General features: G+C 40.7%; 1 protein-coding gene across 3 annotated transcripts in view; it reads right to left on the bottom strand.

Annotated features, from left to right (window-relative positions):
* Window positions 1-25,909, bottom strand: part of RGS17 (regulator of G protein signaling 17) — a 76,288-nt gene extending 50,379 nt beyond the window's left edge. Inside the window, exon 1 of one of the 3 annotated variants that reach the window (XM_061378786.1) lies at window positions 25,747-25,909. The gene's annotated coding sequence lies outside the window, so the exon portion shown is untranslated. The remainder of the gene's footprint in view (window positions 1-25,746) is intronic. The other 2 variants (XM_061378784.1, XM_061378785.1) reach the window with 2 other exon arrangements.
* Window positions 25,910-26,205: the final 296 nt, after the last annotated feature.

The raw sequence follows: 26,205 nt of genomic DNA, 5'->3' as shown, positions 1-26,205 counted from the left end.
GTAGCTGGCTACTGTTGTTCAGGCTTTCATGAAATCAGCAAATATTCTACCTGTGATTTATTTATCCATAAATAAAACTTCCAAGTAACCTCCTCTATCGTGAAACACTCAAAAACATTCACAACTACGACTGCACGTTTTTCCCAGAAAAACAGACCAAAATTAAATGCTGCTGGTGACAGCAAAGATATTTCAGAGATATTTTCAAGTTACACAGTTTAAAAAATACAAAAGATTCTGCAGAAACAAACAATTGTGTCTTGCTGCACATTACCGAAAGACATTTAACATGATTCTGCCAAGGATTAATGAGTTTCCCGGCGACTGCTGCAAAATGACATTTTTGCAACATTACAGGTTTCCAGGGGTGTGGTAGTTTTGGAAAGATTTTGCTAGTTATGTTCTAAGCTCCTGGTTGTGGGAACACCCCCACCTCCTTTCAGATTTATTCAGCTCAACATTAGATGCTTTCTGCCACTGATGCCATGATTCATCAATTTCTGTAATGCTGGGAGAGATTATCTCCTATGATGAGCTGCTACCCTATTGCTACATAAACCCCATAATGTATCACTGAAGTCCCATTACTGGAAGCCCATAACGGGAAAAGGTGGGTAGAGAAGATCTTGGTGCTATTCTGCAATTAATGCCTGATATACTTTGAATGGAGTTGTTCAAATGATGCTTTTATATTTCTAAATCAAAGTTCAGAAGTTTTGCAGAATTATTTCAGTCATTTGAGATGAACACAAATGTTCAAGACAGACAGATTTCCACTGAATTGATATTCTCATTTTTGTCCAACTTAATTCCTGTTTTGGAGCCAGAATAGGGGATGAAAAACTCCACTGGCACATCTATCAGCTTTGTGGTCTTGTCAAATTCAATTTAATCCAGAAGAACAATTTTGCAGGAGCAGGTCCTTTCCTACTCACATCATTTATTATTTTAATTGTTTATATTGAAACTATTATTTGTATTCATGAATTCCTGCTTTAACGACAAAAGGCCAAATTCTGATCTCCTTGTTTAGTAGTAAATGTGACTACTCCACTGACTCTATAGCAGGCGTTCTTTCTTTGCAGAGATGTTGGTGATCCTGGGTTTTCTTGCACAAATCAGGAAAGCAAGCCACTCTGGCACTTCTAAAGACTCCTCCTTTGTGTGCAAAGGCTTTTCATTCAGCAGTTCAAGACCACAGTCTCCGTTTCAGTCAGCTTTTTGGTAGGCTGACGTAAATCAAGCAGGCACTGGGTCAATAAATTTCTAGCCACTACATGCCCTGTGTTTTTCCTTCCCCTTTCCCTCCCTACTCCTATACACACAAGATGAAGGAGACTTTTAATCAATGTATGGGTGCTACAACAGATACCTGCAACAGTGACATGCAAGTCCTCCTTCTGTCCTCAAGCCCTTGGGAAAGGAGGGTAGTAACACCCAGTGTGCTCATTTATGTGTTGAGGCTGATACAGTCATCTGTTGCCCTCTTGATATGTCTAGGGCTTTAATGTCAGTGAGGCCTATGCAAATTAGAATGTTTTTATTGTTATGGTTGAAAGAACTTCTGCCACTACACTAAAAACCTGAGTCTCTTGTTGGTTTATCATTCCCTAAAATTCCCACTGAAGACTGGCTGCACTAGTGAATTAGGTTTATAAGGGGTCTTTGTCAGTTTTTCAGTTCTGCTCCAGAATTATACATGGTGCATTCCCTCTCACGGAGAGTCTGTTTTCTTCTGAATGAAGAATTATTCACCAGAGCTTCAAACATCATTTATTTAAACTCTCTTGAAACCTATTGATTAGGACGTTCAAAGTGAGTGATTTGTAGCAGTGAATAAATCTCCCCCAGGGAACAAAGGTGTCTGCTGAAGATGAGACTTGGAGAGTATCCCAATGCATTCTCAAGTGCACAAGGAAAAGATTAATTGTATCTGCCCTCAAAATGTCTGTGGCTAGATGGCTAGGAAGCTGGAATGGTACAGGGAGACTGTAATCACTATTGTCATGTTGTACTCTAGCAGAAAAGGAAAAAAGTTACAGTTACATATAAGTATATACATATATCTATATAGTTGGTGAATGATGTTGCTAAGGCACTGTCCATCATATCTGAAAAATCATGGCAGTCAGGTGAAGTTCCTGAAGATTGGAAAAAGGGAAATATAACCCCCATTTTCAAGAAGGGATAAATGGGTGACCCGGGGAATTACAGACCAGTCAGTCTCACCTCTGTGCCTGGCAAAATCTTGGAGGAGATTCTCCTGGAAGGCATGCTAAGGCACATGAAAAACAACAAGGTGCTTGGTGACAGCAGGCATGGCTTCACCAAGGGGAAATCCTGCCTGACCAATTTGGTGGCCTTCTATGATGGGGCTACAGAACTGATGGACAGGGGTAGAGCAGTTGATGTCATCTACCTGGACTTGTGCAAAGCATTCAACACTGTCCCACACAACGTCCTTGATCAGGGGACTGGAGCTCCTCCTATATGAAGACAGGCTGAGAAAGTTGGGGCTGTTCAGCCTGGAGAAGGCTGCGTGGAGACCTCATAGCAGCCTTCTAGTATCTGAAGGGGGCCTATAGGGATGCTGGGGATGGACTCTTCGTTAGGGACTGTAGTGATAGGATGAGGGGTAATGGGTTAAAACTTAAAACAGGGGAAGTTTAGATTGGATATAAGGAAGAAGTTCTTTACTGTTAGGGTGGTGAGGTACTGGAATGGGTTGCCCAAGGAAGTTGTGAATGCTCCATCCCTGGTGGTATTCAAGGCCAGGCTGGACAGAGCTTTGGGTGACATGGTTTAGTGTGAGGTGTCCCTCCCCATGGAAGGAGGGTTGGAACTTGATGATCTTAAGGTCCTTTCTAACACAAACTATTCTATGATTCTGTAAAAAAAAAAAAAAAAAAAAAAAAGATTTGATTTTGACGAATAAAAAGGTTTAGTAATCTCTCCTGCATCTCATTTCCTCTTCCTAGGAGTGCATAAATTCCCACTCATCCTACATGTGCCTGACTCTTTTGACACTGCTCTCATCATTGCATTTTTTCCACCTCCATGGGTACAGTGTCTGCTGCAAGTACCACTGCTGTCTCAGTGAACCTTATCACCTCCTCTGCTAGTGAGGTAGATGTAGTAGCAGCAGGAACAAAGGTGGTGGGAGGTGCAGCAGCAGCAAAGAACACCCCCATATTGTTTTCCTTGAAAATTTAGCCTACAAATGTGGAGATGCTTTGTAAGCAGAGCTAATTCGTAATTAGCAAAGTAATTATTATGTTAAGGTATTTCAACAGGAACATGAAGCTCTGCAATTGTGTGCACATACATAGTTTCCTGCAGCCCTGCAATAAGCAGAACATAAGCTGTTTAGTGGACATCACCATCACAAAGGCTATTCCATGGAGTAATGGGAAATTTAGATTTTAATATTTTTTCCATCAAAATTAAATACTGATGACATCCATTTCCTGTGAAATGTCAACTTTTTAACCACTGGCACTGTGCATGTTGATATATTACAGCTATGTTCAACAAAGGACATATTAGTAAGTGCAGATGCTTTCCACAGCAAGGGCATTAAGCGATCCCAATTTGGATTCCTTAGTTCCCTTTGCTGTCACAGTAAAAAAAATCAGTAACACTTTCTGCTATGAGATTTTTTTAGGAAAGAAGATGTTTTATATAACATCACCTTACTTTTATGCCCTCATTCCCAGCTTGTATTTCTTCCTTGGGCCCTGCAAATGTCATGTTTCTTTTGCAGTGTCCAACTGCTAGCCAATTCCCACATCAGTCTAGAATAGGCCTGGTCAGTAAGTTTTCAATTAAACATTCTAAGTCTGACAAAAACGAAACTGAGTGCTTAAGCAATTGTTCTCAATAGATGTCCTCTTAAAAGAAAATCTTCTTTTAAAGAAAGTTTGGAAATTGCCAAAGCATCTCACTGAAGTGGTTTTGGTTTGGTTTGGATTGGTTTTGTACTATAGAGGCTGGTTTTTCATTTAAAGAAACCATTGGTTTGAAATTAATCAATTTATATTGGGAATCGAAATAAATTCTAAAACCCCAGTGTTTTAAATAATCCAACCAAATTTCCATATTTTCTATTCAGGAAGGGTTATTATGCTTGAGAAACTTTTTTTTTCACTGTTCAGGGCAGGAACATTATTGATAATCTTATTGATGCTCATGGGACAGGACAAATATTTCTGTCTCTGCCTCTAGACTGGAACTGTTCAGGACTCTGTGTCAACTCATTTCTATAGACCCCAGCAAGTTAAAAATAGAACAAAATGTTTTTATGATAAGTTTCCCATTTGCCTATAAACCACTAATTTCCTAGATTTAAAAGTTGTATTCTCCTCTGGAATCCAATTTATCTTGTTTTCAAGCAGTTGTGCTCAAAAACCCTGAGTGCTTCCACATGAATAGGGAAAACTGCTGTGGTATGACTAAAAATGGGAAAACAATTCAGAGGAGAAATGAGAGCTCAAGTTATAGGATTTGTAAATAGCTTGTTGGGAAAAAACAAATCAATATTTAGAGAATACACTGAGATTTCTTCTTGCACCCAAACCATATTTGCTTGCTTTTGATGATCTGAACAAAGGCCTTAAATCTGGCTCCAATTAACTGCTACTGATTCAGTAGGGTGTACCTGGTTATTTTACATCAGAAAACAGTGTTCCTTCATAGCAAGTTATGTATTTAACTTAAAGCAAATACTAACAAAAGCTTTTTATGTTGCCAAAGCTTTTCCACTTAATAAAACAATTATGCTTGAATGGCAATATTATCTACAAAGGCACTGGGTTGCATTCCTTTCTCTAGAGTAAACACATGGTAGCTAGAAGCAAGTTAGTTATTCTAAGTATCTGTCCTGGGTTCAGCATTATCTCACAACAATAATTAGAAAAAAAGAATATTTAGAATTTTTAATAATTTAATCTCCTCTGTAATAAACATCTAGGCTACCTATCCTTATTATGTCATTCCCTTTTGAGTACCTCAGCAGACAAGTAGATGATACAACTGAAGGAATGTGATCCTCTGAACATAATGGAGAAGAAAAGCTAGAGCTTCGCTCAGTCAAGTAGTATCAAACAGTCAAGAAGTATTCAGAGAATTATAATATTATAATATCAGATATAATAATAATTATAGCATCTGAGGTTTAAGGAAAACCTGTGCAAAAATAAATCTTATTTTTAAGAATACTAAGTTGTCATATAATTACTCCTGCCCATGCTTACAGCAACTGAGCAACCAAAACCAAGGTTACTGAATATTATGATATTGTATTTAGTTGTGAATGCATGTCAGCACATGGACTGTCTGGAAAGTTTCCTGTCTGGACAACTGGATGGATCAGGGATGCAAAACTAAGTGATACACAGCAATTGCTGCCTGAAAAGTCTTCAAAGATTAAGAAATTTCCCTGGTATTTCCTTGACAAGACAGTTATCTATTATTTGTATAGCTGCTTTCTAGTCTTGTTGAATCATAAATACATCTAGGAATTACTAGGATTGGTTTAGGACTCAGATTTTTGACTTAGTTTCTTGATAGTCAAGAAGCTTGATATTGAGAACTGAGATGTCAAACTGCTACAGAACAAGCAGAGACGAAGTGGCTGTTTCTATCAAAAGCCAAGCAATACTTCATATACACTGTGTTTTCTAAATGAGTCAGGATTATTCCTGGCCAAATGCAGAAGACAGCTTACTCCCCACTCCTTGCTCAAGAGGATGACATATGCCATGATGCAGGAGTTTGCAGGTGTTCACCTTGATTTCCTTTACAAAAGCAGATCTGCCAGCTGTCTCAGCTTTTTCTGTTTCCTTTCTCTGTACTCCATCCTCCCTTACAGTTTCAATGCTATTCAGAGAGTGCTTATCCTTCAGTCACAGAGATATCTACTGTAGGGCCCTAGTATCAGTTCAGAGTGACTTGGCAAAAAGGAAGATCGCTTATGCCCTATAACATCAGGAAACTGCAATTTGAGTCAGTGAGATTCAGAAACCACACAGTTTTAACATACTGACCTCAGATTTCAGGAATAAGCTCGGTCTGATTTCCTGCTGTAGCTATGCCTTTCTAGTACCTTAGCTCTGAAAATCTATTAGTTCAAGTGAGTTTATGAAGGCTAAGCTGCAGTCAAGAAAATAATGCTTTGGTCTTCAGAACCAAGGCAGATTTTGTCACCAAAACAGCATGAAAGAGATTCTGAGTTTTTCATCCCATACTGTAAAATGTACATTGTTGCTCAATCATTTTCTTCTGTGACAGCTAACACTGACCACCCTGTGAGCATGTGAGCACACCCTCAATTTACGTGGGTTACTCTGGTATGCTTGCTTTGGAAAGGTAGCAGGACAATGTTTAAAAAAAGCCCCAAAACAACAAAAACCCAAGCCCAAATTCAGCAACAAAGCTCATATGCCATCTTCTTGAAAAGCTGTATTTCTCTAAATCTGGAGTAAATAATCCATAGCTTCCCTATGGTAGCGTAACTACTATTACACTAACCTAGATGAAAACTAAACATTGTCCTCCTTCAGATACAGAGGTTATTTTTATAAAATGCAGGCAATAAATTACTTTTTTTGATGTGATATTCAAAACATAAACCAAAGGAAATGAGGAACTGCAAGAGATGGAGAAGCTGAAAATATAAACAGTTAATCATTCTTTAGACATGGCAAATTTTCCTGGCAGGAATGCTCTCACTTTGGAAGATAACCTAATAGACAGGACAGGAAAACCAGTTTGCTTCTAATGGCATTGCTATGGTGTAATGGGACTGAGATAGCTATATTCAAGACAGATGCTATTATTTGTTCTAGTTTTACCATAAGCGAAACTACGATATTTCCAAAATCAAGCCTGAAAGCCCATTAAAAACATCGTGCTGGCCTGACTCACAGCAAAATGTAAGAATTGTTTTTTTTGAGTCCTGCTGAATGGAGAAGCTTTCAGAACACTCAGCCTGATGATCCTAGCTTTTACAGCAAAGTACAAGGCAAACTTAGTGGTCTAGTGATATGCTTTTATCACCATTTATCTTTTAATGGTATGGCCTTTTCCATCTGAGTTACTGCAGCAATGGAGAGACATGTTGCTTCCCCATTTATTCATTTATTCCTGTTTCTGTGCATTTGTGTCACTTTCATGGGAGGCTTAAAGAAGTTGGTTTCCTCACAGAGATACTTGCATGCTTCTTAACTGGAGATGAGCCCTGTGATCCAGCTGCAATCCTGATAATTACAGCTTCATTTAGCATAAAATGCTCTCTTACGGCCTTTTGGTTTTAAAAGTGTTCCCTTTCAGTAAGCTGTTGTATCCTCCTAAAAGACCACACTTATTCTTCCTTCAATTTGTCTTCACTGCTCTCTCATATCCTAAAATCTGACAGCGTACAAGCAAGACATTCCTTTCAGGAAAAAACAGCAGTGCAGAGTTAATATTTACATTAACTAATTAGAAAATCTGGTGATGGAGATGAGGACACTTTCTCAGTGTGTTAAACTGTACAAAGAAGGCAGCAGGCAATCCTGCTATGACTCACATCTGGCAGTGGGTCTGTAGATGAGCCAGAGGCATTTTAAGACCAAGTTTTACACTGAAGAACATAAGCCTCAAACTTTCTACAACAGCGTTTCACCATGACTTTAATAAATAGTTAATAAAGGAAGTTCCATTGCCAGGCCAGGCACCATGCCCAGTTGGTCAGGGATAGTCAACAAACTGGAGAGGAAAGATGATCTAGTAGCAGAGGGCTATCCCAAAACTTAAGAAGCCTGACTAAATTGTTGTTTATTGTCTCAGTAAGTTACTTCTTTCAATATCAGTTGGAGACTACGTGTTGTGAAATGATGTATTTCAGTTATTCATGTACAAAATAATTTTTCATGTCATGAAATGTACCTCTAATTTTAAAATCTTTCCAGTTTTGAACTGACTCCAGACCTCTCACTTGTGTACACGTTGCAGCAGATACAAAGCTAGGGGATGCAGAGATGCAGGTGCTTTTCTGCTTATTGTGAACTTAAAACTTACTTTTGAAATCCAGATGGAAGAACAAGTGACTGACTATTAGAAAAGCATAAGCGAGTTTTTTCTTTTTTGACTATCAAGTAAAAAAAAACTAGCTTGGACTTGAGACATAGATTTTTAAGATGCTGAAGCCCATGGACACGATAACGACAGATACATAAGAAATGTCAATAAACAGAAAAAAGCTTTTAACTTGCAAAAATTTACTGTTTGCGTTTCTTTAAGCTACTGTGTGGGGCTACAACAGTGAACCTGTCTGCATTAAAGGAGCCCTGTCTGGAATTACCAAAGGTGGTGTACATTATTTGTTTCAGTCTTACAACCACTTTCAAACAACACCTTTCATCTCCCATATGTTCCTCCTGTCACACTAATAATTTCACAGACAGCCTCTTGTCTCTTTCATGGGTCTCTGGAGGAGGGACTGACAGATAAATCAGAATTGTTAAATGGAGTTTCCTAAATCCATCAACATTCTGTTGTCATTAACATGGGTCCTGACCCTAGGAAGTAATTTTCTTACAGTCTTGTTTGATGTTCCCATGGCATTTAAAAGATTAAAAACAAATGGTCTCTTTTCAGAAAGCATCAATTCCAAAATTGCCTGACACAACTCCCAGAAGTGCTCAGACCAAATGCTGTATTAGAAGAAATGCTTGGAAAAGGTCTGCCTTCAGTGCACTCTCCATCCAGGTTTGGTGAATATCTTCACCCAGGTGAAGTTTCAAGAGAATTGATTATATTTCTACTTACAAAGAAAAAAATAAAACAGGGAAACTAGGAAACTAAGAAACTAAGGGGTAGAGGAGAAATTAATTTCCTAGTTATGAGTTTAGGATAACCACATAGCTGCAGAACTCCTATGCAAGGATAAATACCTTTTAGGTTGTCTGGTCAGGTTGAACATCCACTTAATAACTGCAGATCTTTGAGAACTTGTCAGGCTATTTGTTGCATGTAACATTTACTATGGGTTTTGTCTTCGCTCCAGGCAGGCAACCAGACTTCATTGTTTTTAATGTTCTCTCTAATTACATTTTCCATTCCTTGCAACAACAGTTCATAAGTTGCACCACCTTTCTTATCATTAGGTTACTTGTAATGTTAATCCTATTGTATATGATCATATTTCTGTAAGATAACAAAAATATTAAAAACAAGCACAAACCCAGAACTTAAAAATGGAGCCCACTAAAAGTAGACCACCAGGAAAAAAAATAAAAAATTGCAAGATTCACACGGGCACTGTTACCAAGATGAGGAAATCAGAAAGCCGGCCTGTTGCTCCTGCTTCAAGTTCACTGTGGAGACCCCTGGGTTTCCCAAAGCTGGCCCTGCTCAGTTGGCTTGCAGGTACCAGACCAGACAGCTCTGGCTGCAAAGAGCCAATAAGCCATTTGCTTTTAGAGCTTTTTGGTTTGTTTGGTTTTGTTGTTGTTGGGTTTTCCTGTTTGTGTTTGGATTTTCTCCTCTTAGAAGGGAACAGCCTTGTAAAAATTACCTGGGCATGGGTAATACCTTGACAGGGTGAGACATCTCAGAATGAATTCCCAAAGGCAGCACCCCAAGAATGATGCTTTGGTCAACCTAAGTCCAAGCTATTGGTCCTTAAACTCCTGCTTTCTGGAGGTGGTACCCAGGTGGTAACCCAAATCAGATAGGTGTTGTGGCAGAAAACTAATGTAGTAGAAAGAAGTGATTAGCTGTTCGATTAATTCTCTCAGTTGATTCACTGTGGTCACTTATATCTGGCAGGGAGAGAGTAGCAGTAGTTCTGGCTTAGACTGGCATAAGCTGCTGCATGACCAAGAGTGGAGGACTGGTGATCAAGACAGTGCTTTACCTTGCGCCTTCCTGGGACTGAGAAACCCAAGTCTGAACTACAGAAGGACTAAGATTTGCAGCCATGGCCCTGTTCTAGATTTAGGACCCTGAGTCATCCCTTTTAAAAACACATTAAGGACTAGGGTATGCTTTGAAAAAGGAAACGATGGATGTGCTTTCTTGCTTTTATTCAATATTGCAAAATTAAATAATGTGGCTCCCACACTCTTTAGTGCTTAGAACAGGGCAGAAATCAAGGTGTTCCTGCTCCTAGGTGAACATTGTAATGGTGGGTACTTTACTGCCTCTTTGGCTAATTACTTTTTAATTGTTTGATGGGGTTTTAAGTATGTTGGGTTTTTTTTTTTTGCAAAGCAGCATAGCATCAAGAAGAATTGTTCAAAGGGAGACCATTTCTCCCTTTGGTTTTGGCATGGTTCTTGAGATGGGGAAGGGAAGGCCTGAATTCACTCATATTCAAATGGCATAAGATCCATGCATCTTACATTCTAAAATAAAATAAAGCAGGAGCTTTATTTTATGAGAGAAAAATAGAGAAAGTTTCAACAGTTTTGGTGAAGGCAGGAGGGATGAAAGCTCCACAAAACTTACTTCTGACCAATCTCCTTCTCTGGCTGTGTTTTGGAATAACTGTTTGTTTGTGCTTTGTGATGAGCTCAGCTCTTTTAGGAAATGAGAAGCACACTCTCAGCATGTCTCCTGGACTGAGCTCCTTTGGGATCTCAGGCAGAAAACATGTCCTGATGAGAGCGGGTTGTGACTTAGCTGGAAGCAGTTCCAAGCATGAGTAATAGGCACTCAAGGCACTTGACTGGGGACATTTGGGTACCGAAGGGTATGAGGAGAATGGAACATTGTGGGTTCTTAGCTACAGAGGACTTTTTCCTTAGTACCTTAGTCCTGTAATTGAAAGCATGCTGTGGATGAGCTTCCAGTAGATTTGCCACATAAAACAAATCTAGGAATGACACCAGCATTCATTGCTATCTTACATAATAATCAGGCTGAACAAACGCCTTCTAAAGACTGAATTCCTCAGATGCTACAAACTTCTAATAATCAAAGGCTATCAGAAATCACTTTATTTTAAAAAGTGACTAATAATAAATTTCTTCCATTCCCCTCAGTCCTTAGCATGAAATTCTTCAGTATCTCCTGCTTATTTTTCTAGCTCTGTATGCTGTATTTCTTTCTCCCACAACACGTTTTCCTACTGCCTTAAGTCTACACTGGAATCCAGATAGTCAGTCTCCTGTTGGTTAGATCTTTCTCTTTTCAGCCTCCTACCCACTGATGAATGGCTTTATTCTCCCTGATGTTGCACTGGCAATTTAAATTAATTGTGTCGACAGAAAATGTCTTTATCTCCTCTCCAAATTTTTCTCTCTGTTGTACCATAAGTTTTCAAATCACTTTGTTCCTACCCTTTTAAACTTCAGTCACCATCGACTCCTCTCTCCTTCATCTATAAACTCATCTGTTGCAAAATACCATTGTTCATTTTTCTAATCTCTAAAATCCCTCTCTCCTTCCATTTCCATAGTAGAAAGCCTCTCAGCCTCCTGACCTTTACTTTTCAGTGTCCTACGCTCCTTTTCCATACTTCCAAGATTGTATTACTGTAGCCATTTAGTTCACCTTTTCTCCCCTAATTTCCTTTTTTTCTTTTTTTCACTAACTTGCATCCAGATTTTTATGTTCTTGCTTTAGTACCCTTCACTGCTATCTACCACTGCAATCTTTACGTCTATTTTGCCTGTTTCTTACCCTTTCACACATTAAAGGTCCCTTTAACATCTTTGTGTTCTCTCAGACTGTGCTGGTTATTTCTTCTGCCCTTGAAATTTTTATCTTTTCCTGGAAGATCTGGATAACCAGTTCCGAGTTGTACACACTCTCTAAAATTTTCTGTCAACCATACCTGTCAATAATTCAGTCTTCCTGCTCCCCAAGTTCAGCAGTTCTTGCCTCAGGATGTAAGCAAGGAAACAGCTGGAGAGCCAGGGGCAAAAGGCTCACAATGCATATAAATGTGGCATAAAAAGTTGTTTAGATCTTATGGAAGGTCTGTATGGAAGGCAATGAAACATTCAGCATCTCAATAGAAGATTCATTTCACTTAGTGAATAGGATAAACTGTTCTCTGTGGAGCTGACTCAAGCACTTCCTCCTGCAGAAAAATTTGTTGCAGTTTTGTGGAAAGAGCTAGTCAGAATTAAACTGAACTGCCTTCATGTTTAGTCACAAAGTAAGAGTTTGCAGATTTTTCTGCTAGGATAGAGGCCTGTGTTGATGTTCAACATTCCATTGTGTGGACATGTAGGAAGTTTTGCCTTGCAATTACTGATCTGAACTCATGTTTCCTCACTGGGATAGACCTGAGGACAAGTACTATGACACTTTTGTGGAGAATGTTTTTTGTTCCATCCTTCAGGATGCAGTAGCACAAGCACTTAAGAAAGTGTATGTCTGCTCTTACTCTCAGAAATCATCCCCAGCCACTGACCGTGACATACCACTGCAGATTTATTGCTAACCTTCCCATTCTCATTAATATTCTGGAAAAAAATATATAGATGCTTTTAAAATACAATCTAAATGTCTTAAAACCTCTTGAATTTTCTTTCTGTGGCTTCATCTTAACTTATACACTTACTGCTATAACTGTGCTATGACTGATGACTTCTGGAGAGAGACTGACAAGAGTTAGATATTCTTGCCAACAATATTCTGTCTAAATACACACCTGAAACTTTTATTCTGGGGACCTGTAGATTAGTTTAGAGTCCTAGCAAGAATAAACATGTGCCAGGGAAACTTTCTCTCCGCTTTTAAGAAACTTTGCTTACAAGGGAACAAATACCACAGGCCTGTGCCAACTGTAACTGTGGTAATTTCCCATGGTCCATCTACATCATAGCCTTGTGAACAAGATGACAAGATTTCTTGTGGCTGTGTGTGGCATCACAATAGCAGCAGAGCCAGCGAGGCTGAGGCACTCAGGCTTGGGTGGGATGTAGAATGCCTGATGGAGTAACCATTGGATACTCAAAGCATAAGTGCTCATCGTTCCCACACGTCTGTTGAGGGTGTCTGAGCTCCAGACCAGCCTTTAACAAACTTGGTATGCATATCTACAACCTCAGACTAGCTGCTTTGTCTGATCAGGGAACCGTTTTCTGACACATGCAGATAATACGAGTGATGTATTGCCTGCTGTTGTGTCACCTATGCAACATCTTAGGAAGGAGATGAGGAAGGAAATGTTTTCAATGCGCTAATAGCACTGACCTTTATAGTCCCATTATGCATCACTCAGAAGCAGTGACAAGGCATTCAAAATCTGAAACAGTCTGGTAGCCAAATTTAGAAAGTTTCTGAATGGCTTTATGTTTGTTTGAATAATACAATTTAAAAAAAACTATAAAAAATAAACTCAGGTAATGACATAATTGCATTTGGAAGGGGGACATTACTGCCTTCTGATCACATCAGACACCTGGACATTTTTTCAGCCACCATAATTTTGGGTGCAACCAAATTTTGGTTCCTGGTGAGGTCCCTGTCCTGAGATAGGACTGAGTATTTTTCTTGGAGCATAGTAGGATAAAGGATACAGCATGCTTATTGTCAGCTCAAACCTCTTCCTGAGTGTAAAGACAACTTTTTTCAATGTGAAACCCACATAAAGCAGCATGATCGCTTCCACTCAAATCTGCACATGGGTCTAGTTCACATACCTAGTTCATAACAGGACGGAACACTAAGAAATCAGCCAATTCATCCTAGTGGCCCAGATTCTTCATTTCCTTAACAAATGTTTAATTTTCTCTTGTGATTTGATTTTTCTTTTGAAGGTGACTCATGCAGCAACGAAACAAAGCGATGACATTTTTGGTTGTCCTCTGCAATCTCACGTAGGTGGACTACAGTTTTATTGCTAGAATCCTGCTCTTCTAGATTAATATCTAAGTGTCTATACTAATATTTTGTTTATTTATCTAGTCCTACCAGATGCCAAGATTGAGAAGCACTTTTAAGTTAACTTGCTGAAGAATTTCCTGGAAAAGCTATTTTGTCTGAGAAGACAAATTATACCAATACTGAAGCTTTCTTGTATCCAAATCAACATGGAAATGTACTTTGGTGATGGTGGGGGAAACAAAAAAGATACTTTTAGGCTCCCCCAAAGTTTATGTAGGTGAACCTTTTCTCACACACATGGTCTCATGTCTTTTGCTGCCACTATTCCCAGCAAGGATCTCACTGAGTCACAGCACTGAAACGCAAGCAGCACAATCTTAAGATTTCTTCAGGTGTCAGCTGCACCTTGGATCCTCCTTACCAAGGGATCATCTTTATTTAAATGTGAGTGAGAGGATCCTCATGGAGCAGTCACACAGCCTACTGCATTCCTACTTCAGGGAGCTCTGCAGATGGACTTACTAAGTGAAAGGGCTGGAGGAGGGGTTCTGTGATTGGAAGGAGTACTGCTGCCACGACATTTGAGTCTCCTTTCTTCACCAGATACAAAGATTTTGCATTCTGAGGGTTTCCTCCATCTTCTGATGTCTGTTTGATCTAAAGAGCATTACCAGAAAAAGTATTTAAAGGGGAGGGAGATTAATGGACAAAGGGAAGGGAGAGAGACCAATTTAATATGGATGATTGCACATGAACAAATGGGGAATAAGCTGTCTTTGAATAAATGTGGATGGAAATGAGAAAAAGGTTTTCAACAGGAGCTCTGGAACAGCCTTTGAGTAAGAATAGATGTGAAAAAGAACTTCCTGCACTTAATATTAACTTGATCCAGAAAAAGAAGGAAAGGTAGGAACTGCTTGCTGGAAACAGCCAGTGATTTGGATGCAATTAGCCAGGGTGTTCCCTCCAGCCTACGCTCCTATTTTCCAATGTTCTTACAACTACTACTAAACCACCTGCTGGAATTGGCCATACTAATGAAAAGCAGTCTAATCCAGAACTCTGCTGAGCACATGCTGCCAGTCTGGTTCGACAGCAGTTGATTTGCTTGGCACTCTGCTGGATACACTCTGTACCTTAGAGGATAGGACTGTAGCACAATTTAAAACTGTCTCTCACCTACATAACTTGGGCTTTAACATAGAGAAAAAACAAAGAAAAATGAAATCGGCAGGAGTAGTACCCAAGTTGGTTTTAAAACAGAAAATACCCTCTTTAGGTGACTGCAGCTAGCAACTGAGAGCACAGGGGACACTCAGTCAAGGTGTCTTTGGGATTCAGACCCTTTGTTGCACATGTTCTTATGGGCCAGCATGGCCTACTTAACAGAGCCTAAACAGAGCCTTGCAATCACACGTCTGAAATACGACTGCTGGCTAGCATTGCATGTAGTATAGTTTCTGCCACAGAAGTCCATTCAAGTTAATGGAAAAATGCCTTACACATTAATAGCAATTCAATTATTTGGAGTCTTGAAACCTCTGTGATCTTTAAACCAAATGAATCCCATCTACAGCTGGGTCTACAATAAATTACAGTTTCAGACAAACTTAGCCTTACATAAAAGTTCTCTTAGACCATAGTTACTTGAATTCAAAGAGAACTTTCCCTCCGTCTTTGAAGTGACATGCAGTAACTTCTTTTAATTAAGAAATACACTACATTGCACTTACTTGGGACATCAGCCCAAGGGCACTGACTTCAGGGCAAATTTACTGGAAGAAGTGATTGTGGTAACTTAAGCCACAGCCCATGCGTGTGTCCTTTCATTGTGGTAAGCAAAAGGCAATTAATTCAAAGTATCTTAGGCTAAATTACTAAGAAATACAATAAGCATATATAAAGTATATGTTGATATAGATTGATTAAAAACTCTCTCCTGGAACACACTCTGATGAAGCCCAAAGATGTGGTGTTAAAATTCAGAGTAATCTGCAGTTAGAAAAGGTATGCTACATTCATTACTAGAATTAAGCATGAGTTGGCCTATTAGTCCAATCTCTGTTATTACCTGTAAAAAACATTTTCTCGTGTATTATAACTGTGATCTTACAGGATCTTTAATCATAAAAACTAGCAATTGAGCCAAAAGAAGTGCACACAGAATTTTTTTATACTTATTTTGGTAAAGCTAGGACAGATGTTATTTGACTGACTTTACTGTATTGGAGTTACCTCATTTTATGAGGATGACAGATCTACAGGTAAGGCTTAATGGATCACAAAAAAATCCCAGATTGTTTTAAGGAACTGATAAGATGAATGTCAGGATTCACAATACAGAAGGTATTGTGCTACCTGCTATACGCTTCCGTTTTCTTGTCCTGATTGTTAAAATGTAGGGCTACATTGCTCAACCATCCAAAGTCTGCATGTTTTTTGAAGTCTTTTTCTTACTGAGGATTTTTTTTTTTTTCTAACACAGTCATAACTAATACTTTTCATATTTATATTCTGATTATATATTCAAGGGAACGGTGTAATTACATTGGTTGGGTTCTGCTCTGGTCATCTTCAGAATGTCTAAGAATGATCAGAAAGACTGACTGGTGACCCAGCTGCCAGTTCCTGGTTTTGTCCTGGAGAATTGCAGATCTGGAGATTTTCTGAATCTTAAGCTCTCTCTCATGTTTTATATATGAGCATTACTTTGGTAAAAGGGAAGCTGTCAAGTGGAGAGCAACACAAAATTCTTAATGTTAAGTTTTGACCCTTGAAATCAACTAGAATTTTGATCTGTACCTTGAGCTTGTAAGAAAGATGGCATGATGGACAACTACCTTAACTTACCAGGTCTAAACCCCCAAAATCTGGAAAGCCAGTAACAGTCTTCATAATGTGTTCTGTATTTGTTCTCAGTGCTTACCGAATTACCCTCCTCTTTCACTCTTTTGAACTTTCTGGATCCTCTATTTTCCTAAAAATCCCTGAAATGTCACCGGCTTTGACACATTGTATGAAAACACATCCCAGTATTTGTCACGGCATTATATGCCAGAACAAGAAAAATGCTCAGCAGAAGCAAAGTCACACAAGGTATTTAATTTTTCTATTATATCATGCACATACAAATATGAGCCACTCCCCTTTCCTAAACTTTACGCTTTCTTGCTGAATATACTTGAACAATTCTCTCTCCTGCTATATGTAACAGAAATCAATATTGTACGTAAATCATACCCCCCTCATCCCATAGATTTGATAAAACATTAACAGTAATAAACACATTAAGGACTTGAATGAACTCACTATAATTAAAGCCATTCAATATGAGTTAGGCTAAATACAAGTTTTAAAACTACATCTATTTGAGATTGGTATGAGATGGTTATATTAATATTTTATAGAAGATTAGCAATTTGATGACTAAAGTTGATGGATATATTGTCAATATAAATATGTTGACCTGCTAGTACACAACGTTATGATTATGGAATAAAAATTATAAACATTAAATGTATTACAACCTGATAAATCTTGGTCTGAAATTAAAAATTTGGAATAGTTATGAAGCATACCTGTTTCTAACGGGATCCTGTACACACATGTTCTGTACAACTTGACAACCTTCCCCTCTACTGTGAATGAAATGGAACCATAAAAAATTATAATACTAATTTGTGTAGTAGGCGAATATCAAGGGAAAAATATAAGCTAACAACAACAAATCAGTGATTTAAGGTGACCTGGATCCATTGGTAAGTAAATCACAGTGAATATGGATTTACTTTTACACCTAAGGAGAAAGGATGCAGGCCAAAGTCAGAGGCTGGAGGCTAGATCCTGAAGAGAAGTGATGTATTTGTACTGGAAGGCTAAACAATTCCAGGGCTTGTTCTCTGGCTCTCAGGCCAAATGGCCAATTTAGTTATATTTACTTAATTAGACTGACCTGCTCTGGATAACAGGTCAGCCTCATACAAGCATTTCATGGTCCCTGGACTGCAGTAACTTTCCAGTCAGGTCTGAGACCATTCTAACTCTTTAGCGCATAGACAATCAAGTTCTGATGCAAAAGTTCAGGCTTTTACTATTTTACAGATACATAACCTGGGACTCTAACAAGAACTGAGAGTCATGGCAAAGTAAATAAAGTGCTCAGTGCAATCCTACATCCAATAGAGCTGTGCTACCTTGGCTACGTTATGAGGAAATCTTAAGACAGCCATGTGAAAACCATGCTATTTCTGTATTTTTCACTGACTGTTATTGAAACAACAGCTGTGATGTCCTTAGATAAAGAGGGTTATTGATCAATTGAAGTAGGTTTAATAAGAGCTAAGACGATGGTTGAAGGAGTATGGAACACATCTCACAGTAAATGCCCTCAGGAGCCATTTAGTTTAAAAATAGAAAAAATTCAGGAGTGGATTTATCAGTTTCTGAGTAGTCTACGCTGCAAGATCATAGAATCATAGAATCACAGAATAGTTAAGCTTGGAAAGGACCTTAAGATCATCAAGTTCCAATCCCCCTGCCATGGGCAGGGACACCTCACACTAAACCATCTCAAAGAAGGCTCTGTCCAACCTGGATTTGAACACTGCCAGGGATGGAGCATTCACAACTTCCTTGGGCAACCTATTCCAGTGCCACCACCCTCACAGTAAAGAACTTCCTCCTTATAGCAAATCTAAACATCCCCTGTTTAAGTTTTAACCCATTACCCCTTGTCCTATCACTACAGTCCCTAATGAAGAGTCCCTCCCCAGTATCCTTATAGGCCCCTTCAGATACTGGAAGGCTGCAAGAAGACATACAGATAGCAGAAGTAAAATAAGGTAATTTTCTTGCACAGGGTTCACTGATGCTTTAACAAGATTTTTCAAGTGTCCAACCTCTGTCAGGTGTCTGTACCCTACATTGCAATTTGCAGTGCAGGCTTTGAGACAGATATCTGATATGGGATGGTTCTTCTGCAGAGAGAGTGCAGGACAAATCCAATACAGTCAGTTTTCTGTACAGCAAATCATTGCATAATGAATCACTGACCAATGCCCAGCTATCAGCTCAAAACTGATACTTTCTTAACTTTATAATTTAAGAAATTACTTCATTACATAGAGGTATTCCCTCTATCCTTTTCAATATTCTCGCTACATGAGTATTTCATTTTTTGGTGGTAGCTCTGTGACTTGATTTTGCATAATAAATAATCTGATATAGAATTTTAAAACATCCTTGACTATTCTGGTCAGCACAATACTTACCTTACAGCTGACACTCTATTATTCTCATGTGGAGCTTTTTTACATTGTGAGTGTCAGTTGTTTATAAAAATACTTGGATGCACATAATGCACGTAACAGTGAAAAAATGCTAGGAAGTAGATGACAGTTACCAGGTTATCAAGGTGCATCAGTTAGACTATCAGACCATTATAAGACAACTGCATTACAACAAAGTTATTTAGAGTTAAGCATCAAAATAAATTGTGAATATATTTTCAAACCATTCTATATGAATGATAAAAAACAGACATTTCACTCCTTTCTTCCCCAAACCATCTTGAAAGCTATGAAATATCCAATCAATATTTTAGGACTTTGCAATTTCTGAAGATAATAAGACTTAGAAATAAAGGTATCTTTGGGACACTGAGTAATTAGGACCACACTTCCCACCTACATTCATTAAAACAGGGCTACCTGTGAAGCCTTTGTACAGAAAGTTATTACTCGCTGTTCTTGACTTTTGTGTGATGCAAATCATTGAGAAAGCACCACCTACACTGCTGTCTGCTACAATGTGTATATCGGAGAGTGCATGGTGCCTGCAGTGCTATCATAATAAGGTAGATTGGATAAGGAGTTCCTTACTTCAGAAGGTTGCTCTCATTACTTAAATAATAACAATGGTATTGAAAATTTACCATACATTTTTTCACTCTAACATAGGTGAGGCACTGGCACAGGCTACGCAGAGAAGCTGTAGCTGCCTCATCCCTGGAAGCGTTCAAGGCCAAGTTGGATGGAGGTTTGAGCAACCTGGTCTAGTGGAAGGTGTCCCAGCCCATGCTGGGGTGGGGGTAGAACTAGATGAGCTTTAAGGTCCCTTCCAGCCCAAACTATTCTATGATTCTATGACTTCTCTCTAATATAGGCTTTTGGGAGATCAGTGTGCATATGGTCATACCAGGTGGCCAGTGGTACCGTGGGAAATACCGGAAATTCCTGCATCTCCTTGCCACAGACACATCACTTCTTGGGTTCCCTAGTGATTTGAGCTCTCTCATTTGAAAGCTGTTTGAACCACAGTAAGCATAAAAGTCCTGTGCTAAGGATACCATGACAGCCTTCATCCATGATTCCTGTGGTTTAATTGTCTTATCTCATAGGATTATTTTACTGTAACTGACATGAATTGCTGACAAATGAAGACATTGTTACAGCATACCACAACACAGCAAAACACAACACAGCAAAACATAACACAGCACAGCAGCAGCCCAAACCTTACTCAGCCTTCCTAAAGCAGCATAAAACCAAGTCTTGCTTGGACTCGCACTTAACTAAAATTACTGAGCAAGGTGATATAATCAATTGACTTTTACACCAGGGAGCTGTGACAGAGTGGCAGTCTCCCTTTGAAGGCAGCATTACTCTGGTATACTCTCTACTGGTTTGTATGTATAGAGTTAGGGCTATACAGAGTGGTCCAGCTTGTGATCTCTGTCATACTTCAGCAAGCACAGAGCTGGCATCACTAGAGAAAGCAACCAAGCTTCCTTAAATGAGACTGCTTTGGTAGCAGAAGCTGCATAGCTATGCTAATGCATCACTCACTAATTCACTCCCTTTCTTACTGAAGAAACTAGGCTATACATATACATATAATTTTTCCATGGAGAAAGAGTATGCAGTACAGATGTAGTGTTTAAGATGTCTGAGTGTCTTTAGGTAATATGTAAGGCATGGCTCCAGGATTTCAAATTTTATTAACCTTTTATTTCCATTCTACTTCCCTACCTGTATTCTCCACATACATTGTGTCTAGAAATTTTCTGATTTCTAAGAAATTGCTGCCATTTGCTGACAAAGTAAATAATGTATGAAAAATGTTTTTGTATGAAATATGTAATTCATATTTTATAAACAAGGAACTTAAAGACAAAGCTATCACTCAAACTTTATATGAAGATATGATAGAATCAATCTTAAATCAATTCCATTCTTTTTTCTTTTTCCTCCCTTTTGAAGTCCAAATTCATTAATATATCAGAACAGCATAAACTATTCAAAGCACACACATCATTTAAATCGAGTTTACATCTATTCTGCATCACTGGAGCTCTGCAAAGCACATAAAGCATGCTGGGGAATCAAGACCCTCGGCTGGTTTGTAGAACCCATGTTCAGCCAAGGCCCAGGTTGCACAGTGGCTGGGCAGGAGCAGTGCAGACCCTGAGTTCATCTGTTTGTGTGCTATGAATATTCCTGGAGGTTGCTGCCACAGTCCCACTGCATGGCTGCTTCCTTTGTGCATGTTAGAGACAGCAGAAGTGCCAAGGGAAACCTTCTGAGAACAGAAACCCAACTTTGCATTGAGACAAAGTCTTTGCAGAAAAGACTTCTCTGAACTGGTTAATTCCCTCCTTGCCTGAGGACTGGAGTGAGATGTGCATGAAGTCCAACTGCACGCCCCTCTCAGTCCAACTGCAGCCAAGAACTGCAGGGCTGACAAGCTGAGCTCCTTTGGAGGGTGCAGTAACTCCCCAGGAGTCAGCAGCAAAGCTCCTCACAAAAGCCTACTTACAGCCTGTATAGTATCATACAGTCACAGAATCATAGCCATTAAACTATAACAATGAATAGATAAACTTAATTACAACTTAATCTATTTGTTTTTATACCCTATGCACATGCTTTTACTTAACAGTATGGGAAGTTTGTTTACATTTATTATAATTATTATTATTAAGAGTACTGAGAACAAACAATAGGTCAACAGAAATGCTAAATTTCTTGAAGGATTTAATTTTTAACTAATTTTAACTCAAGCCAATTATCATGTTAATTTTATGTTCTTAGAAAACTCATTCTGTATTCACAGAATAAGCACTGCAAGTATGGTGAGGATGTATTTTTCATTTCATTAGGTGAAGCTGAGACCTTGGTACATGTGCAAAAGAAATCCCTACCTGACATCATGGAGACATGATGAGGAGGGAGATAATGGAACTGTGATTAACGGCTCTGCGACAACTAATATTGTTTCACATAGGACACTTCTAGCATATTCATAAGAACCTCCATATGTTTCAGACTTAGAGGCATGTTTCTTACTCATACAAGTAATAAAGTGCTATTTAAAAGATAGTAGGATCGTAAAATTTATGCAAGCTAATGTATTTTCTGTGAAGGAAAGTTTATATATATATCATTTGCCACATATATATATACACACGCATATATACACATACATACCACTCATAAGCAGAAAATCATTCTCACGTTTAGTCTGAGACTGGTTTAAGTCTGGGACTGGCTGACATCCCTCCTATCCTGTCTTCATAATTATACCACTCAGTCTCTTCTTCTTTCAGTCTTTTGGGAGATGAGGATTACTGCATCTGAGGTTCCCAGCATCTTATTTTTTGTGATGGATTTCAGAACTCAAATGGGCTTTCACCATTCTTCACTTGTCTACATTCTGTTGTGGACTGTGTTGCTCCAAGTTGTGTATGTTGTTGATTTCAGACTGCAAGAACTTCTGGGTCTTTGGGTCCAGGCTGTGTTTTTGTAGTCCTCTGGTCTCTCTTTCTTCTATTATTCTTGTGAGGAATTCAAAGTTGGGGAGGAGGGTGGTGGTGGTGAGATTAAGGAAGCTTACTGCAATGTTGGTCTGATCAATACTAGTGCTTCTCAAGATTGATTCTAACTCAGTAGTACTCTTCGGGAGAAGAACTTGTGTCACAGCTCCTTCCAAATCAGTTCAACTTTATGGGGCATTTAAACTTACTTATGAAACTATGCATGTTGTTCAGTATGCACATCCTTATGATCACTGTTACACAGAACAATTAGAAGTTATGCTAATTCAAATGTACAGAGTTCATAGATACATGCCTTTTGACATATCACCTGCATTTTGTATTTAGTATATTTCTTAAAAATGATGAACTGCATTTCAAGAATAAAACATTTAATCTTTTCAGAGTAGACAGAAAACTGAATTAGGACAAGAAATTTGTCACCAAGCTGTCAGTTAGATTTCGATTCAAATCAATAGTGCAGGGAGTTAATTTTCAACAGCTCATTCTTGAAATGAGTTCACGGGTTCAGGACAATTCTTTGTGCACAAGTGTCCATGTTGCATAACAAGAAAAAGACTATTCTTATTTGTATATTTCAACATAAAGACTGAGGGCTGAATATGGCTCTACACCCCCCCCATCAGACCTCTCTACTCAAACTCACTGACAGATACAACAAAGGTACCTGAAGTGCCAGCACTGTACCAGCTCTGGTGAGAGAGGACACCCCTAGCACCTTCCATAGACACAGGATGTGCTCCATGTCACATCAGAAAGCTAAGGAGAACTGAATGAAATTATCAAGCAGCAGGTTCATAGCAAACAAACGGAAGTACTTTTTCACGCAAGTCATAATTAAATTGTGGCGTTCATTGCCACAGAATGTGGCTGAGACCAAAGTATATAAACAGATTAAAAAGGGGAGTAGAGAAATTCAAGGGCTTATTAAATATGATGGGCTGGGACCAACCCCCAGTTTCAGAAATCCCTGTACTACGGTTTGCTGGAACTTGAAAGGATATACCAGGAAGACTGCTGTACACCAACAGCATTTCTTACATTTTCCTCCCTTAAGCATCTCCTACTGACTATAGTCAAAGCCAGGAGAGATGTTCAACTCACTACAGCAATATTTTTGATCATATGCTTTTAATTAAATTATGTACTTATTTCAGCTATTTAAAAAGATCTAAGGCCCTGATGAAGAAATGCATTTAACTAACACTCTCATATTTTAGGGACGGAAGTGCTTGTGTGCACCACAGCCTTTGCGTCTTAGGCTGTAAACTTACTGGGGTGGGGCACATGCATCTCTTATTAGGACTTTGCTTCTTCTGAAGGTGAACTCAAATAAAAATATGTATTTGATAACAGTGATACCAGCATAACACTGTTTCTCCATAAAAATAAAATAATTTGTTTGCCTAAATGTCCTGTGCCACAGGAAAATTCCCTAGTGATTTATGTAAGGATGATGACACTAGCATCCATCGATGCGAAAAGGAATTAACTTCCTTTATAGAACTCCCCACGTTTGCAATGCATGAATATTACATTTGCAGAAAGCTATTTATCACCTGTTACCTGTAGCAGTATTGCCAGATGATGTGTAACTTACATTTACCTAGCAGTGTATTTGAGATTTCATCCATTTTGCAGAAGCATCTGGCTGCAAACCTATGACACACATTGGTGAAAATCCAGATACAGAAATGAAGAAACCAAATACCAAAAATTCTAAATTTTACCCCCACTAGTTTTAAGCCTGCTGGTGCGGGTAGGGTTTCCTTCTAAATCATCAAGTAGCTATGAACTGTGCATTACAGGGTTGACAGCAGAGCAAGCTAGGCAGCCTCAGCTTTCTTAACTGCGGGTGGTTTCATACCAAGGAGAGGTGAAGCATCGCAGGAGCAGCGCAGCACACCGAGGGTTTCGGGGCCGGGCAGCACTACAGCATTCCCTCAGCACCGGGACGCGGCGGCACCGGGTGTTTCCCCGGGCGCCGGGAAGCCCTGTGCTGCTCGAGGCCACGCCAGCACTACGCTGTCCCGCCCTCCTCGGCACCGGGGCCGGACCGGGAGCATCCCCGGCGCCGCCGGCCGCGCCCGGCCACCTGCTCCTCTCGCCGCCCCGCCCGCATCCCGCCGACATTTCCAGGGGAGGGGCGGGAGGAGGCAGAGGGATGGCGGTGCCGCAGGGTACGGCGGGCGGGGGAGGCTGGGTGCCGCCCGGGTACCGCCGAGGGCGGTGCGGCCGGTGCCCGCGATACCGACGGGAGGGGTAACGGGGGAATAGCCCCCGCTGCCTCACCCCGCCGGCGCAGTGGGGGCAGCCGAGAAGGGGGGCACTGGGCATGGAGGGATAGGAAAGCAACTCTTAAATCTTCGAGCAATGACTCGTTTGGTCACCCTCACCTTTCGCGGGCTCTTCGGATTAAAATAATAACAAAAATAATGATAATAGTTACAACCGCTACACACACACACACTGCCAAACAGACCCACGATCGTGGGAGAGGAAGGTCAAGAGGAAAGGCAGGAGGACCGCTGCCTCATCTAGAAGCTGGCGGCTGTCACACAGCCAGCCCGTAACCCCGGCTTCCCCGGGGGCGGCCCGGTCCCTCCTCACCCTCCTCCAGGGGCAGAGCAGCTTCTGCCGGCGGAGTCGTGGCACCCCAGACACACATAGGGGGAGGATGGAGAGGGGGGAAGACGGCGGAGGAGGGCGCGGGCAGAGTGCGGCGGCACCTCTCCCCACCCCTTTGTGCACCGCGGGCAGGGACACGCACATACACAGACACACGCACTCCACCTTGCAGCCTCGGGGCCGCAGCCGCCGTTGTTACACACGCATACACACGCTGACACGCGCCGGTCCCCCCGGTAAATGCATTTTCTGTTGCGCTCCACCGCCCTCCATCTACCCTTCTTCTTGCCTCCTTCCCTCCCACCTCCTCCTCTTCCTTCTCCCCCGCTTTGGTTGGTGGGGTTTCCCCCGTCCCCCCACGTCCCCGTCCCGTCTCCCCCCCTCGCCGTGCATCAGTGTAACGCAGACATGTTGTTGCCGTTTAACACGGTTCAAGCTCAAATGCAAGCGGAGCGCCTTACCCACCCCCGCCGGGCTGCGTGCGGTTGGTGCGGAGCGGTCCCGGGAAGGGCTGGTGCGGCTCGTCCCTAGCGGAGCGGCTCCGCTGCCATCCGCCCAACTTCAGCACCCGGCCGCCACGGAGAGGGAGACGGCGGCGGGCGGACAGCAGGCAAGGAGGGAGGGAGGGAAAGGAGGGAGGGAGGGAAGGAGGGCGGTGGAGAGGGAGGGTGCGAGGAGCGGCGCGGAGGCAGGAGCCTCCGCACATGCGCTCTGCCACCGGCGGCGGAGGCCGGCGGCAGCGGGTTTTTCCGCGCTCTTCACTGTCGAGTGGATCACGGTCCGGTCCGGTCCGGCACCAGTGCTCGCCAGCCCCGGGAGGGCTCAGCGGGCTCCGCCGCAGGTCCCGCTGGGGACGCTCCCCCTGCAGCCATGGCTCCTGGCGCGGCGGGGTTGCGGCGGGTCTCCGGGGCTGTGAGAGC

This window comes from Neopsephotus bourkii, unplaced genomic scaffold, assembly GCF_033783945.1.
Source record: "Neopsephotus bourkii isolate Nb327-2 ecotype Australia unplaced genomic scaffold, CSIRO-AGI_Nbou_v1 NB_1767, whole genome shotgun sequence".
Taxonomy (NCBI): Eukaryota; Metazoa; Chordata; class Aves; order Psittaciformes; family Psittacidae; genus Neopsephotus; species Neopsephotus bourkii.
This window is presented reverse-complemented; position numbering and strand designations above follow the sequence as displayed.